The 17866-nt window shown below is 45.1% G+C and overlaps 1 pseudogene; it reads right to left on the reverse strand.

The window, feature by feature from the left end:
* Positions 1–13223: 13223 nt before the first annotated feature.
* LOC146810607 (uncharacterized) lies at positions 13224–14680 on the reverse strand (annotated as a pseudogene).
* Between the last annotated feature and the right edge of the window lie 3186 nt (positions 14681–17866).

Genomic DNA, 17866 nt, shown 5'->3' on the forward strand with positions numbered 1-17866 from the left:
GCTTCGCGATCACTGACTCCAGCGGAGGAAAAGTATTCCGTGATAGAACGCGAAGCACTTGCGTGTGTATGGGCATTGGAGCATTTCCGGCAGTACATCTGGGGAAGGATGGTCCACCTCTGCACTGACCACAAACCACTAGTCAAAGTGCTAACAACCAAAGGATTATACACTGCATCATCAAGGTTGGCGAGGATGTCTGTACGCTTGTTTGACTTTGTATACAAGGTACATTACATACCAGGTGTGAAGAATGTCGTGGCTGACTATCTCAGCAGAATGCCTTTGAAGTACAGGGAGCAGACTGATGAGGATAATGATGAAATGTGTGTTGCTAAAATCTTTGATGAGGACAGCAGGTTAGAGAAAGAGGAATGGTTCGCCGAACAAGAAAAGGATGACACCATCATTCAAGTGATGGAAAAAATTAATAAGGGATGGCCAGCAAAGAATAGGCTACAAGAAAAACTAAAACATTTTTGGGAAGTCAAGAATGAATTGTGCCAGGAGGATGGATTTTTGATCAGAAGTGGAAGATTCATACCACCTGAGTCATTACGCACCAAAATTCTTAACATATGCCATGAAGGGCATCTAGGTATTGCCAAGACCAAGAGCAGGGTGAAAAACGTGTACTGGTGGCCGGGCGTGAGCAGAGACGTTGAAAGAGCAATCAGAGAATGCAAATTATGCATGGATGCAGACAAATCTCAAGTCACATTCAGACCACCATTACAACCCATTGTCTCACCCACTATGCCGTGGGAAAAAATAGGGATTGATGTGATGGGACCCATCACTGAAGCGCAGGAACAATGGTATGTGATAGTAATTAAAGATCATTTCAGCAAATGGCCTGAGGTAAAAATAACAAGCAAGCCAGACACACACAACATTGTGAAATTTATGGATGAGACATTTTCCAGGGAAGGTCTGCCCAAGCAAATTATTAGTGACAATGGGGCACAATTCTTGTCTCACATTTTTCAGAATTATATACAAAAACACAATATAAAACATAAAACCACATCTGTGTATCACCCCGCTGCCAATGGTGCAGTCGAAAGATTTAATAGAGTGTTGAAGGGCACTATCAAATTGGCAGCGAACAATAATCTCGACTGGAAACAAGAAGTGTTGAAAACTGTGTGGGCTTACCGCATTACACCTAGTGACACCACGGGTCATAGCCCATTTGAACTTATGCGCGGTAGAACTCCGTTATCAAAAGACAATGTGGGGTGGATAAATGCAGCCAAGAGAGTGGAGTGGTCAGCCAGTGCAATCCGAGAGAGACTTAGGCAAGCCCAGCACAAAACAAAAGATTACTATGACAAAAAACATGGATGCAAGGTGGTAGAAATCAAAGTGGGAGATCTTGTCAAGGTGAGAAGGAGTGGTCACGTGGGGAAAACGCAGAATAGATATACCCCTCCTTTGACGGTAAGAAACGTTTATGGAAACTCAGCACGTTTGAGCGACGGAAGAGTGTGGCATTTCTCAGCACTGTCGGCATACAAGTACCCAGCAAACCCTGAAGCTGAATCCAAGCAGGATCCCGGTCCAGAAAGCTACGGGGATGATCAAGAGACAGCTGCCAAAGACAACAAGACATCCATTGACTTTTTGGACTACGAGTCTGACTATGAGTTCCCTACTACACCCATGAACGTGGGAAGAAGTGACACTAGAACCACCATTCATCCATCAATGACAATGAACGACACTCAGGCTGTTAAGGGAAACCGGCGCAAGTTGCCACCCACACCGCTTGAAGGAAGTTCACCACAAGTCCGCAGAACACGTGCAGGAAGGTTGTTGGGAGCACCGATGAAGCTCAAGGACTTTGTTTGTGAATGAACCTCACCTTATCGGAGACCTGTTAACCCCTCCACAGCTTTCAGACTTTCCACGTTGATTGCAAAGGGGGAAGATGTGTTACGTTCCTTTTATGTCCCTCTTGGGACACCGTCCTAGTTTGCCTCCCCTGTGTTCCTGCGCGGACACCATACCTGTGAGGTCATCAGCTGTCCAACTGTTTACTGACAGTTGACAGCTGATCGCCGATCCAGCAAGTCGTTATTCGCTCCTCTCCTGTCGGAGCATGTGTTGGTGTTTATGAATAAAGGAATCTTTCTACTTCACTCAGCCTTTATCTTCTTAACAGGCGATATTTTAATCTCCACTTTTTTGGCTTTTAAAGCCAAAAAAGCGGAGATAAAGCCCTTGTTAATATGCCCCATTGAGAGTTAGAAGAGAGGGCAAATCTAAACACGAGATCTTTGGCATCTGTTCGCATATATTGGTTGATGTAATATTAAAATATGTGTAATTGTTATTTTCAGTTTTCCCTGACGAAGGGCCCTAGAGGCCCGAAATGCATTGGATTTTAATAAAACTACTATGGATGAATTTGGCTCTAGTCGTGTTCTTGAAGAAAGGTTCGGATGGCCCAGCAGGAGCATTGGAAATTTGGGAAATGGCTTTTTCTTTGCATGAGGACCATAATTAATTCAAGCGAAAGTCTGGATTACTAATGGAGTTAAACAATGATTTGAAAAACGAAAAAGAGTAATTTGTGGAGAAAAATAATATTGCAAATGCAATTTTGAAATTAGCAGTGCCAATGGTTAGGGGCAGAAAGTTGTCCCAATATACGTTGTTGTTTAGTTTCACAGGTGCTGTTTGGGCAGGGCACGACGACATTGAGCACGCAATGGTAAAAAGTGGAAGTTCATAAAAATTGGAGAAATTTGTCGTATGCAAGGTGTGCAACTTGTTCAGATATGATATCAGTTATCATCGCCCTGGAGTAGTCTGTAACTGGCAATTATTTTGCGGCAGCAATTGTGGTAGGAAATCGTTAATACTTTAAATACAAAAACTCATTTAGGCACCCCTTTCAAATTGGAATTGGGTATGGGTCGCACAATCCATTTTACGACTCGAAAAACATTTTCAGACTCGTGAGATGGGTTTTAGATCTTTAGAAATTGCCCTTTTGCAGTTGCAAACCTTGTGATTTTGAGTATTGTATGTTGGCAAATGTAAAATACATCTGGCCCCACGAGTCGTTTGCAGGCCGAAATTATGATTGCGAGAGGACACAATGTCTGTAGAAAAAATATTTCTTGTGCTTTTCCAAAAATTGAAAAATGGTTTTGTGCAAAGCTGTCGAGCCTCTGGTTACATTTGTCAGCTTTTCTGCAACTTTATTTTTTGAAACACTCAAATGCAATTTGTAACATTTTATGTTTAGTGTTCTTTAATAGTATGGTTGGCATGCAAACATTGATAATAAACTGAACACCTCAGATTATATTGATTGTACTTTTCCCTTCAGGCCTGGTGTGCATTTTCAAGGGGCCTGTGCCTTTTACCAACATTCTACTCAGTCTACGTTTATGTTTGTCTGTAACACAATATGTGCATCCATGTTGCCTAAAATATGTGTACAATAAGGCAAATGAAAAGTGCACGTTGCTGCTACATTTACTCCTACTTCTGGGTATATTTTAAGGTATTGGTGAAAATTGTTAGACTTACTTTAGTATGTTCAAGTTACTTTGACATAGTTTCATGACATTAAATAGAACTGTTGCATGACAACATTCGCTATATATATTTTTTTCCTTGCACATTTTATTTAATGACATTATGATTTTTTGCATTGCTAAGTTCTGAGTCTGATTAATAAAGCAAACTGAAAATGTATGTACATACATAAAGAAATGTGACACATTTCTCTGTTAACTTAGCAAGGGGGAACATGGCGGCAGGCTGACGCCGGTCGCCGGAGCTTGAACCCGAGGGGAGGAGGTGCTCTCTTTTCGGAGTGATCAGGATGAGGTTTTCTTCCCATGAACTGTGCAGTGAGGTGAGGGAGGAAACCTTACCTTAAGCAGCAGCTTCTTTTGCAGAGATCTTGGCTTGGAGGATGGGTCGGGACACCAGGTGTGGTGAGAATTTTGGTGGTGTGCGGTGTCGGCTTTGTTACGGTGCACGCGTGCTGATGCAGCTCGGGCACGCTTCCGGGTTGGCTCCAGCAGAGTCAGCACAGCTGCCTGTATAGCCGACAGGAGTCAGCTCTGTGGAGGCAGCATGTGAGAGAAGGAGCCCAGGGTCCGGTTGGGAGAAACTGGTTCCTGAAAAAAGGACAAGAAGAGTGTGAACTGTGAGGGGACACAGCAAATGTCGTTTGATAAAGGAACCTTCTCCCAGGTACCCTTAACTTTTTTGAGGGGAGGGGGACGGTCAGGACTGGGTGAGGGGAATGGCAGCTGGAAGGGTGTTACTCTGCAAAGCACAGAAAGCACTGCAGAAAGGGGAGCATCCTCAACTACTAGCAAAAAACAGAAGTCAGTTAAGGCCGGCACCAGATAAAAAGATAAGGAGCCCAAGGGCCAAAAATCTGCCTGAGGAAGAAGCCATTCCTGTTGTCCCAAATAAAAAGTCATTAAAAACAACTGGTAAGCCAAGACTCTGTGATTTAAAAGAAGGTTCTACATTTTTTGAAGCCTACACCTTCACTTAACTCCTTCTTTAGAATCATGAAGCAGGCTGAGACATCCCAGCTGATGATGTGAAGTAAAGCATATGTAGAGAAGGAGGAGGGGGATCAGGATATTTTAACAGGGATTAAAGAAACTCTCATTGCCACCAGCAATCGTTTTGAGACTTTGACAGACTTAGATGAGGAGGAGCAGCAGTGCATAATAGGAAGAATGGTGGAGACATGCACTTCAGAAACATCTGAAGAAATTGGCCAACAAGCTCTGAAAGACAATCAACAAATTGAGATATAGCACAAGATCCTTTAGAGAAAATATTGTTGAATCTGAGAACTGATATGATGAACGAATTTGAGATATTAGAAGTAAACCAGAAAGGCATTCAAAAAAAGTTTGCGGTTTTAGAGGAAAACTTAGATGACCTTGTGGAACTTACATCTACCTTAGAGAAGAATTTGAAAGAAATAACTATGATGGTGAATAGTAATTTTTGGGACATTAAGACCTTGAAGCAACAGAATAAAATCCTGTGTGAGGATTTCTAAAGTTTGGAAAACAATTCAAGGCACACAATGTTAGATTATTGAACATCCCAGAAGGTTCCGAGAAAGGGGATGTGAAAGAGTTTGTCATACTAAGAAAGGGGATCTTGTTTGATTGAACGGATGTGGATTGGTGTATTAGGAGATGCAAAGAGTCCGTAGAGATCCATTTAAGGTAACTGCTAACAGGAAATCCCGAAGAAAAATTCTCCTAAATTTCCTTATCTCTGCGGTAAAGGAGTTGGTCTTAGGCCGTGCATTGAAGAAGAAAACTCTGAAGTATGAGGATTTCACCTATCAAGTGAGGTCTGATACAGGGGTGGGCGGAATTTGCGTAGTCACGCTACGCAAAGTTCTGCAAAACGGTAAAAACTCTCCGCAAGCACACAAAGTTCCACGAACACGCGGAATTGCTTGTTCCGCCTGTTCGCAATGCTTTTTTCCTGTTCGCGAATGCTGTTTGCATGCTCGGGGAGAAATATCTCGCGAACACGCATTTTGAAAGCTCGAACAAGCAAAACATTCCGCGAAGTCGCGGATCGTGAAATTTTTGGCAATTCTGCGTTCTCCGCAGAATGTGAAATTACCCAAATTCCGCAAGCGGAACGAAATTTACCACCCAGGCCTAGTCTGATATTGGAAAGAGGACAGCACAGACGCAATGAGAGCTGGACTCTAAGATAAGTGATCTTCGTAAGATGAGGGCCAAGATGCAGATGACATTTTCTTCAATGTTAATGATTATGTGGAGGAATAAGATGCACAACCTCCGGGACCCAGAGAATGTCGATGCCCTGATAGCTCAGATGGAAGGGGCTTCTGTTGTTACCTCAAAAATGTAGGTGTCTCTAGGAGTAAGAGGGGGAGAAATTTGAAAATAAATGTATATAGTTAGGTATATTAAGCACATGTAATGGAGGTACGCACCTTACCCCCCAGGAAAGAGCATGCGAATGGCGGTTGTAATCTCCCAAGAATTGGAGAGGGGGCTCCTCAGGAGGGGGGGAGAGCACTGGAAGTTGAGAGCATAAAGGGAACAAATGTAAATATAAGTGCTAGTAGTAGGTAGGGATACCAAACATCACCATGCAAAAATCCTGGCCTTAAAAGTGACAGGTCTGGCCGCAAACTTCTGGCATTAAATTTGACAGGTCTAGTCTTAAATTTGACAAGTCTGGCAGGAAACTCCTGGCATTAAATTAGACAGGGCTGGCCGCAAACTGCTGGCCTTAAAACTCGGGTTTTAAAAGGGGTGACAAGTAGGGTTAGTCCTAAAAGTGGCATGTCTGGCTGCAAAACATGGATAATTGTGTATATGTTTAAAACTGTGCAGAAAAGTGCGTGCATGTAGGAGGGAAATGTCTGGGCCTGTTTTAAAACTGGGGGGTTGCAGACAGCTGGTGGGTGAACAGCTGCGGAGCAGGCCTGAGACCCAGGGTCTGTCACGTGACCGTGTTGTGTTGTAGAGGTGTACGCCTCTTTTAGGGGTTGTGGTTTCTTAGAATACATATAAGCATGTGGCAAGAGCCGTGGACAACAAGCAGACGTTTGAATACGCCAAGGGACCCACAGCCAAAATGAAGAGATACAACCCGCTCGTGAAAAGCGCCATGGTGGATGGCTCCCAGACCCTTATCAATAGATATTACCGCAGCCTAGCACCTCTGGTAATGGACGAGAATGCTCAACAAGAAACACCTCGGGATATGGGTTGCGACATTACTGGTTTTGGCACCGGTCTGTGTAGGCCTATGGAGGAACTTGGGCTCAAGGATTACGGATGCCGGATGGTCCCGGTTAAGTGCGACAGCAGCGAAAGTGAGGGCTCGGGTAGTGACAGTGTGCTTGCCGGCCTCTGTTCAGTGGACCTGGAGGAAGATGAAGAATTTGTAGCACCTCCTAACGCACCCGTCTATGAAGACATGGACCTTCAGGAGAAGACGGCTGCTGAGAAGGAAGGTATGCAACAGCCGGGGACAAGCGTCGAAGATGCTGGGACCTCGCAGGACATGGACGACTCGCAAGATTTCAGAGCCGCCGCAGAGGGCTGTGATAATGCGGAGGTTAGTAGGAAAATGTTATGAACAGGTAGTTACAAAAATGATGTATTTTATTTCTTCAACTAACGTATTGTCATTCTGTCTTCTTTTGACCCCTAGAGAGCAGCACCCGCTGGATGCACCTACTTCATAATGGACTATGGTAAAGAGGCTGTAACACCTCCTAACACGCCCGTCTATGAAGACATGGACATTCAGGAGAAGACGGCTGCAGAGAAGGAAGGTCTGCAACAGCCTGGGACAAGCGTCGAAGATGATGGGGTATCGCAGGACATTAGCGACTCGCAAGATTTCAGAGCCGCCGTAGAGGGCTGTGAAAATGCAGAGGTTAGTATGAAAATGTTATGAGCAGATAGTTACAAAAAATGATGTATTTTATTTCTTCAACTAACGTATTGTCATTCTCTCGTATTTTGAACCTAGAGAGAAACCCCAAAAAGGCCGGCTACAGAGTGGAGGCATGTGTCAGGGTGGCGACCTGCAAAAGCGAACAATGTAATTTTCAATTGTCTGTGGTGTTCAAAACAAGCTGAAAGTTCCACATGTCAAAACCGTGAGGGCTGCGATAAGTGTGTATGCGGCTCCGACGCGTGTGAAAAGGAAGAGCCAGGATTGCCCGACGACGTCCGACAGGCAGCTAAGGCTTTCGCCGCGTCTGTGGTACTAAATTGTGTCAAACGGGACTATTACAGCCTTTGTCAAGGCCATCAAATCAAAGATCCTCAGCAGGCGGCGCACGAATGCTTGTGTGAATCATACAGATCAAGAACAATACGATATATTTGTACTTTGCTAGACCCTTACAAGGTATATAAACTGCTAAGGGTTGTGTATGGTTTGTACAATGAAAAGAAAGATGTCCACCCCGATATGTTGATGATCCTGATGGGGGCAGTCAATGAGATCAGATACGCCTTAGACCCGAGCTCAAAACTAACCGCTATGCAGGGAATGGACACTGCTTTCAATAGAAGGATGATAGAAAGACTCATAGCAAGGCGTATGTGTAATGTGTATAAAAAAAATAGACAAGTATGGTCTTTGGCCCCCCGAAGACTGTTTTAAGCAGGTTCTTATGTAACGTTACATGATAGCGTGTATTTAGAACAAACTAGTAGAATGTTAAATCCAAAAGGGTGACGCTGTGTTAAGTCGTACTATGCAGAATGTGAAAATATATGAAACCCATGTCTATGATTTTGCTACTATTCTTTATTTTTTTAATAAAATGTTCTTACACAAAACAAGCGTCATTCATTGCATTGTGTAACGGTTGATAACATGCCGGGGGGCGTGTTAAGAAAACTTTATTACGATACTAGGGGAGTTGGCAGCTTGGGGAGCGCCGAAGCTCTATATAGAAGGGCTGTGGATGAAAAGGAGTCGGTGAGCAGAGAAGCTGTGAAGACTTGGTTATCAGGCGAGGAGGCGTATTCACTCCATAAACCGGCCAGAAGACATTTTAAGAGACGCCCAACAATCGTTAATGCGCAATTAGATTATCAGTGGCAAGCGGACATAATAAGTCTTCAAGATATAGCAAAACATAACAACGGATCTTGTTATATATTAACCGTCATAGATGTGTTGTCCAAGTATGCCTACGCAGAGGCGCTGCGTGATAAAAGTGGGGCTAGCGTCACAGCCGCTTTTAAAACCATCTTCGATAAGGGGCGTATTCCTCAAAAACTACAAACAGACGCCGGAAAAGAATTCTTAAATAAGGCATTTCAGAAATTATTAAAGCAACACAATGTTCAACATTTTGTAACACACACGGAGGTAAAAGCAGCTGTTGTAGAACGGTTTAACAGAACCTTAAAGTCTAAGATGTGGAGGTATTTTACGGCCCACAACACCTACAGATACGTGGATGTTCTGCAGGCTTTCTTAGCTGTATATAACGCCAGTTATCATAGGACCATCAAAAGGGCCCCCGAAGATGTGACACCTAGTAATTCGTTAACTGTTTGGAGAAATGTGTATGGCCGTAATTTCGATACAAAGGTGAAGAAGCCTGTTTTTAAAAAAGGTGATCACGTAAGGATTTCAAAATTGAAAGGAGTCTTCACGAAGGGTTACCAGCAGACTTTTAGCGATGAAATATTTATAGTGGAAAGTGTGGAGCTTAAGGAAGGGCTGTATATTTACAGGTTAAAGGACTACGATGGGGAAACGGTGTCTGGGGTTTTTTACAAGGAAGAGTTACAAACAGTGCCAGATGATCCGAACAGGGTGTACAGGGTTGAAAAGGTTCTGAAAAGGAAAGGTAGCGGGGCTAAGAGCCAGGCATATGTCAAATGGCGGGGGTGGCCTGAGAAATTTAACAGTTGGGTGTTGGCCAGTTCCCTGAAGGGTGTGGGAGCTCAAAACAGCTGATACGATGGAGACAAAACCCTTTTATATAACCTTACCATCCAACGCCTCTAAGGGCATGTTCCCCAACAATCAGATTTCTAATTACACCGTCAAATTGGCTAAGCCTGTTTTGTGGCGTGTTCCATCACCGGCCCGTGATGAGGCTTGTAATTATAGGTATAGCAATGCCCAACAAGTTACCTATAAAACCCCCAGACTGTCTCACCAGTTTCTTCTTTGTGATGAGCGATGCCCTTTTATTACTGAGCTTCCTGATAAGACCCCTCTTCTTCTTCAACACCTGTAACTGACGCTTTGATATAGGAACGTTGCCTTTTAGGGTGTTTAGGGCTATTTCTGAAATGGCAGACACTAAATCGTCAGAAGCGGCGCCCAGGATGGCCTTTCTGTGTTGGGGGCTGGCTGTAGCAAGCATTTTCAGGAGCGCTAGATTGCGACGTAGGCGGGCAGACATGGTCACCACTGAGCGTTATAATGGCTGAACTGTAAATGGCTCTAAAAGACATCAGCGTTGCTTTTTATAGGGCCTAGTCTTGGGCATTGGGGTGTAAACTACAGGGAGCTCTGGGGGAAAAATATCAGCCCTCAGTCTATAGTCTTCTAGAGTTTCATTTTTTAAGTCTACCAGCAGGTACCCGTGGGGTTTTGATGTAGCGTCGTTAAAGGCCTCCATGAAGAAGTGTGTGTGCCGGGGTACATCTGCTTAGCTATGACGGATATTTGTTGTTTGTCACGGGGGTTTTTAAATAAAACAAGGTATGAAGCGTTGAGAGCTATAGACCGACTGTTCTTTCCCTTGTAAAACAAGTTCTGCACAATGTAGCAGATGCTTAGATTGCGATGATGTGAATATTGAGTAAAAGCTCTCTCTAACTCCGGATGATCACCACCTTCACGCATAAGGTCATCGACAATTATCATATTTACAAGGGTAGGGGGCAGTAGCTTGTCATCGTTGAGGTTATCCGGTATGCCCTCTATAAATTTGATATGGGGTAACCTCCGAGCTAAGTCTGTATAAAGAGGCTGCCAGCATGAATAAAGCCACACAATGTTGTTAGGGGTTTGTGATAAAACAGAGCCTGCATTTTCTAGGAGCTTTTTTATAAAGTAGCTTTTACCGCAGTTTGAGGGTCCTGCTAGCACGCAGGAGAACGGGTGTTGCAGCCTGGTGTCCATGATCTGGAGGTTGGTTCTCTAATGGGCCTAATAACCATAAGGCAGGGTTTTATAGTCAGCAGTCAGGACCCTTTTATCAAAAACAACTCGCAATGTTTTATGTAGGGGCTGGGTTGTAATTTCCCACTTCTTTTTGGATCTGACTATGCAGGGCTGGTTCACGACTATGGTTTTAGCATTGTCAGAATCGGCTGCGGTAGCGTATTCATGCACCAGATTCTTCAAACTATCAAAATTGATTTTTAGGGTGTTGCTGACATTTAATGTTATCCCTTTGACCTTCATACACACTTTGTTCTTGTTTGTGCGGTAACTGTATGTCTTAGGTCCCGAGGACGTATATTCCAATATATACTCATCCTTATCTAGCTCGCTGGTCAGATTACCCAGATAATCCCCTAGAGGTGGGTCTTCATCCCCCGGTTTGCTCACAAAAATCACAGAGTCTGTATCATGATACAAGCAGCGCTCCTGGAGCTTATCCATAACCCCGTAAAGCTCTAGACGCGCGTGGGCTGTCGTGAAGCAGGCTATGAAAATGTTTATGTTGTTACACGTTGTGGGGTACTCTTGGGTGTATTTCCAACACACAGCAGCGGTATCGTCATCGATAAACTCACAGCTGGACACTTCGTAGCATGGAGCAAACAGGTACTTGAACAGTTCATCAGGATCTGTTATTAAGGTAGTATTTGACAGGTTTGTGCGCTGTGCAAATTTTCCCCACAAGGAGTTTAGACAGAGTTTGGCTAGCTGGCGACGTGCAGGGTTGACCTCTATCAGATGGGGTCGTAGACGGATACCCTCGTGAGCGTAGTAGTCAGCGATGTATTTCTGTTTTGCATCCTGACTAGTACACCATTCTGGATACCCTGAGGCTTCCTGCTTGTCTCTGAGAAACAAATCAATGTAGGGTGCAAAGAGTTGTGTTGTAGTGTCCTTAAAATGCCACACTTCGTGTACTCTGCCGAGCCTGTACCCTTTCTCTAAGGCAGCCTGTACCTCGATGCTACACCATGTGCCTGTGAGCATCCTTTGTTCTTCGCTGTGGCTGCAAACACCAACCTCTTTAAACATCGCACATGTTCGACAGAGGGGGAACAGCAGCTTACCATCGACTCGGCATGGTAACACAGGAAAGTAAAGCTGCTTAGGAGGATAGATTTCACATTTGACCAGCCCAAAGTATTCCGTTAGGGGCTTAAAATCTCTATAGATGATTGTGGGGTGACCCACGGGGTACAACTTTGTTTTGTTCACAAAAGGGTACAGACGGGTGAAATCATAGTAGTGTATTTTCTCACCCTCACCAGCGGCCTTGTACAGCTGTATGGCATTTGTACGACCCCCGAATAAGGCATCGCGGGGCTCCAGAGGTTTGGGTAAATCACGAGTGTTAAGAAAAGAGCAGAGGTCCGTGTCTGTTTTTAACATGTCTAACCACTCGTGCTCCCAAAGAACTCTCATAGCAAAACCCCGCTTTTCAACATACTGGGCCTTTGTGAGAGTACGTCTGTATAAGTGTTCAAATGTGGAACCCAGCATTTTGTTATACTCGTGGGGTTTGTAACACTTGGGGCAGCCGTGGTAAAAACAGCCGTTGAATTCAAAGGCCGTTGGCACACCCTTAATTACAGAGTACCCGTCCAGGTGATAGGGGCCCAGGCGGTATTCACCACCCTGTAAGGCATGCTGAATTTGTATGTCTTCCTTCTCAGAGACGTGCATGAGCCATTGGATGGATGGGGTTGAATAACGTTTCTGTTTACCGTTATAGAGGTCTGGCGGTACTAGAGCGATAGTTTCGGGCATCAAAAACATGTGCTTGTAGATGAACATACACATGGAGGCCAGCGTGACGTTTTGAAACGGGTCTATGTATTCGGCCGCTTCTAGCCTTTTAGGGGTTTTGGATTTCACGGCCAGCCCCTTTTTAGTTAGGGTCTTGGATTTCAAGGCCTTGACTTTCTTAGTCGTTGTCTTGGATTTCAAGACCTTGCCTGTTTTAGTCATAGACACCACAGCATCTCTGAAGAGGTTACAAGCTTGCCGTAGGATCATTACATCAGCCTGACAATAAGCTTTCAACTCTGTTTGAAAATGAAACTCCTTTTCACGGTTTTCAGAGTACCATTGTAGAAAGCTCTCTTTCTCATCAGGCATCATGTATTCAACACCGTAGCTGTCAGGAGGCGGCATGGGTCCCACATAATTCTGGTTAGCCCAGGTGTTAAAAAAGTGTGGAAAATAACCTTTACATCCTGGGAACCCAAAGGCCTTAGGCAGCTTGCTCAATTTCATGGGTAGGAAATTCAGGGTGTCTATGAACCGTATTTGTAAAGAGCATACCGTCATCAGCATCAGTTTAGAACCCTGGGTTATGAGTTCAACTTGGATCTTTTCACGAATCATGTTTTGCAGAATAAAGAAGGAGTCGTAGGCTTTCGAATTGTGGGCGAGCATGGTATACCCTTGGAATTTGGTTTGAATGAAAGTGCTGAGGAAATCACCAACGCACGTTCTGCCTTCAAACTCTCAGCTAGCGTCGGAAGTTAGGTGGTGGGCGTAAATATAGTTAGGCTGGTGTACCCCCGACTCTTGGGTGCACTCTATATCAAACACTATATAGTTTTCGGTCTTGGTTTGGGGGAGCCCATTAACCATGTAACACTGATGGTTGGTGCCGACCGTGAAAGACACATGGCACCTGGGGCATATCATGCCTTTGCACTTGTGATCCGTTGCCACATACCGACCACACTCGAGGCAATCCTTTTTAGGGATACAGTTAAAAGATTTCTTGTGTATGCTCAAGCAGTCTTGCGAGCGACAAAACATCCTACACGTGCCGCACCGCACCTTCAAGGTAGCGTCTTCTATACATCCGTCCCTCTGACACATCTTACAATGCATTTCACACTGGTGATATGTTCTATTGTTGTATATATGATCACAATGGGAGCACACATACTTAACCCCCAGAAAACCTTTAAGGTTCAAGATTCCGTAAAAATGATTTTCGTTATGAAGGACATATACGGTCTTGTTTCTCACACGTTCCCCCGTTGTAAAGTACTGCCATGAACCGTTGTGATAAAGAACTTTCACCGTCACTGCGAAATAGTCCTCAAAAAGACCTATGTCACCAAAGCCGACCAGGCGGTCAGGAGGTATTTCAAGAACCTCATGGGCTTCAGCCGCTCTAGACAGAATGACAGCGTCAGGGGTCTTACGATCCATCAGCAGCCCCACGATGCTGGCCGCCAGACAGGTATTGGAGGCTGGGTTGTTAAAGTTGAGCAGCCACCGGTGCTTCTTACCAATTAGCTGACTGTATAGTATGCTCTTTAAAGGTCTGGAAACACCACCCTCACGCCCCCGTACAATGAGGGCTATGACTCTAAAAGTGCCATAGGCGACTAGCTCCGCCTTACTCTGTAATAGCCTGGAGAGGTTTTCTAAAAATTGCACAGCGTCAAACACATCTCGGGCCTTCCTCCTTGTGAACAAAGGACGGTCAAAACCCTGCCCCTGGAAGCGGAGTTGGAAAAAGTCATTAGGACCCACATCGTGTAACAACCTTTCTATGAGCTCCTGCACGGCCTGATGTATAGCAAGAACCCCATGATCGGATGATGTTATATGGTGTAGGTTAACAAATCTAAACTCCTCATAGTGTTCTACGGCGTTAAACCTCTCTACAGGACGCCTGTAACTTCTAACACTCTCTAAAAACAAGGGCTCTGAACCCTCAGCATTAGGAGTGTGACTTAAGCCGTTGTTCTCTGGTGTGTTATTTTGGGGGTTCAGGTCGTGCCCTGTCTCGGGGGGTCCTTGTAAACCGCCGGGTAGCGCATATTCTAGCCTTCTTCAGCTTACGTATTAAAAGCCTACGCTGCCTTGCACTATTAACCCACTTTTGTTTTTTTTTACGGGCCCATGCTTTTCTAGGATCCAGGCCCCAGCCTATCTGAACAGGGTGGTTTGTGGCGGTGTACGTCTTGTTCATGGAGGCCTCCGCTACAGATCCAACACGAGGTCCTTCTGAGGGGGTAGGGGGTGGAGCGTTAAGTATTTCAGGCCGTGTTTCAGGTGGTGGTCTTGAAACTACGGAACCTTGGTCGAAGGGTTCTAGGGAAACAGGGCTGTCTTGTTTGAGGGGTTCTAGGGAGACCGGTGGCAGGGGTTTCAACAGTTGTATGTAGCGTAAGGACTTTGTCAGTAACCTCTGTACCTGACGGTTATACTTGGATTTCGGGGGCCTCTTATGAACACCACAGACCCTGGGACTCTTTAGGGTTTGGCTCTGCCATAGTCACGCCCTTATACCCCATATATCTGCCACAGCCGCCTGAAACGTCTGGATGATCACTTTTTTACAGATATCAACCCTTCGCACGACCTTCTGTTGGGCCGCCCTCTTGTAAAAGTTATTGGTAACCCCCAACCCCAATTTTAATTTAGCGGCGTTCGCCTGGCGTTTTAGTTTTCTAACAGCCATCTGCATCTCTTTTACATGCGCCCCCAAGACCTCCTGTATGTTTATAGAGTCGTCTTGCTGCTGATTAGTGGGTGTCGCCTTGCGAGGTCTTATAAATGGCTGTGACTCCTCAGGACCCGCTTTACTGCTAACAGCCTTAGCCCCTTTCTTTAAAGCCTGTGCCTGTAGTGTTTTAGAAACAGGTACCCATCGCGAATGCCATGGTGTGTCCATGAGCGAAAAAGTACCAAAGGGTTGGGCAATAAACGGTAATGACCCCGGCTCCAAGGCGGTATTGTTATCCCCAGATAATGCTATGGGCATTGCGGGGCTTACGCTAGACGCGGGGCTGGTAGGGTCGTATGCTCCCGGAGGGGTAATAGGGGACCCGGGGTATGAGGAATGTGTGGGGCTGTCGTCGGCGTCGTCGTAATCATGGGGGCTAGCAGAAATGTCTGTGTTATGGTGCGGTGCATGGTTCCCAGGGTTCTGTAATCCCCCGTTGTTCGAAGCCTCCTTGGGCACCGCTTCTGTGGTTCCACCATCGCTGTCTGCCATGTCCCCCGAAGCCTTGAGAACTGCGGAGCTCCCGTTATAAATCCCTCCTAATTGTGTATTATCAGATTTGGAGACCCTAGGATGGTCCTGAACGCTTATAGTCTGCCGTGTGGTCTGAGCCGGGGCGTGCACCTCTACACGAACAGTTAGTTTATTTGCATCATTCTGGGGTTTCAGGACACAGACTGGATCCTGTGGTGTAATAGGGGTGTTCATGGACGACGCTATCTGTAGCTTCGGGACCCCAGGCTTCAGCTTAAGATGTTTTCTTGAAAGGCGCGTTGTTTTAGGGGTCTGCGGCGGCGCCAACTCTTCTACAACAGGCGGTACGACTTCTACAACAGGCGGTACAACTACCACCTCCTTGGAGATCAGGGGGTATAGACATCATTGAGGGGTTTAGCAACTCTTTTTACGGATAGGTCTAAGGGTTTTGATTGTTGGTCAGGACTCCTAGGGTTCTTCTCAGGGCTTGAGGGCCCTGCCTGGAGCTCTGGGGGTTCCTGCTCCTTCTTCTTCTTGAGGTTTAAGGGTTCGGTTTGGGGCTCTGTGAATACAAGGGGGGCCTTCGCACGTTTTAAAGGGTAGGGACGGTTCTCTGAGTCCCGATGTTTCTTCTTAAGGGCTGCCACGCTTGAGACCCCTTTCACTTCTGATACCCTGAGAGGGCTCGGACCAGCTGTACCTGTTCTACACAAACCCTGCCCTATGTTATCAGGATTTGTAAATACACCTACAGTTCTGACCCCACCCTTAGGCATAAGAGATTTTTCTATAGGATTGTTCGTGTTGGAAGGGGTGTAGTATGTAGAGAGTTTCTCCTGGCGTACACGCCTACTCACGCCTTTTGCGGCGGATCTGATGTTCTGACCGGCTGCTGTTATATCCCTTAATGGCTGGGTCGACCTCGCTTCAGCAGGTTTCTGAGCCGCTTCTAGAATATAAAGAGAAAAAACATATATTAGAGAAAACCTAAAGCCCCATGTACAAGCACCCCCATCCTAATTTTCTACACATCCATCTTTTATTTATACAGGTGTTGCTACAAGTCGCTAGACCCTCTGGCTGAGAGTATGTAACACCGCTAGTACTTCTCACACCCTTTTATGCAAAACACACCTGCTTGAGGTCTTTTTACAGCTCCTTTCTTTGGCGACGGTCCCCCTTTACATGTTAAAGCCTTCCTCTTCAAAGGTCGTTCTTTCGAACATTGCGCCGTCTCTTGTACCTCGACGCCGTCCGTGCATAACACTGGGGCCCCTGTAAAGAAAAATAATACCAGACTTTAGACATCTTTCTGCGGAGGTACCCTATACATACCCTGGTCAGACCTTTTGCCGCCAAAGCTCCCAGCGTCTTAGACAGTTTAAATAACGGCTGTCTTTTTTTAAAAAAAAATTTATTTACATGTAGGAACGGTAGTGTTTTGAACATTGCTCATAGCTCCTTGAGCCTCGAAGTACACCATAAGATCTTCAAGAACTTGTTGTAGGTCGGGATCACAAGCTGTAAAATCATACATACATGAGAACCCCATTAGAAAAAAACCAGAACTTCTGAGAGACTTGTGTGTACAAAACTACGTTGAACTACACCACTCTAAATATATGTACCTGTCTGCGGGTCGGGCAATTCTCCGGCGTTGATAGTTATGTTAGGGGTGTCCTGTGTCTGGGGCACGTATATAACGTCTGTTTTTGCAGGGTCTTGCATCTGGATTAAATAAAAAGCAACTGTTTTAAAACACGGCTTTTCTTAAACACGGTATTACAATTTCAAACAATTAATGTACGCATTTTTTTTTTTTTTTAAACTGTTAGGAGGATGCCACACCCCACAATTATAAAAACCATAAAAACGCTACCTGTGGTGTTCTAAAACATATATTCAAAAAGAAAATGGTTGTCTGTGTAGCGAAGAAGCCTGTGCTTTAATAACGCATGCATTGGGTCTAAACTTAGCATGCATCGGCCACCACTATCACCTGTAACGTAACGTTTGTTTTAGTGTTTTGAAGTGTTTTGAGTGTGCCATTTATTGCAATTTTTTTTACATCTACGGGTACTTTGTATGCTTTTGTAACGTGACGTTTGCTGTCTCTTGTATTTTGTTTGCCCTTAATGCTTGCACAATTGTCACTATTGTCTCCTGTAACGT

The sequence above is a fragment of the Triturus cristatus genome, chromosome 7 (assembly GCF_964204655.1).
Source record: "Triturus cristatus chromosome 7, aTriCri1.1, whole genome shotgun sequence".
Classification (NCBI taxonomy): domain Eukaryota; kingdom Metazoa; phylum Chordata; class Amphibia; order Caudata; family Salamandridae; genus Triturus; species Triturus cristatus.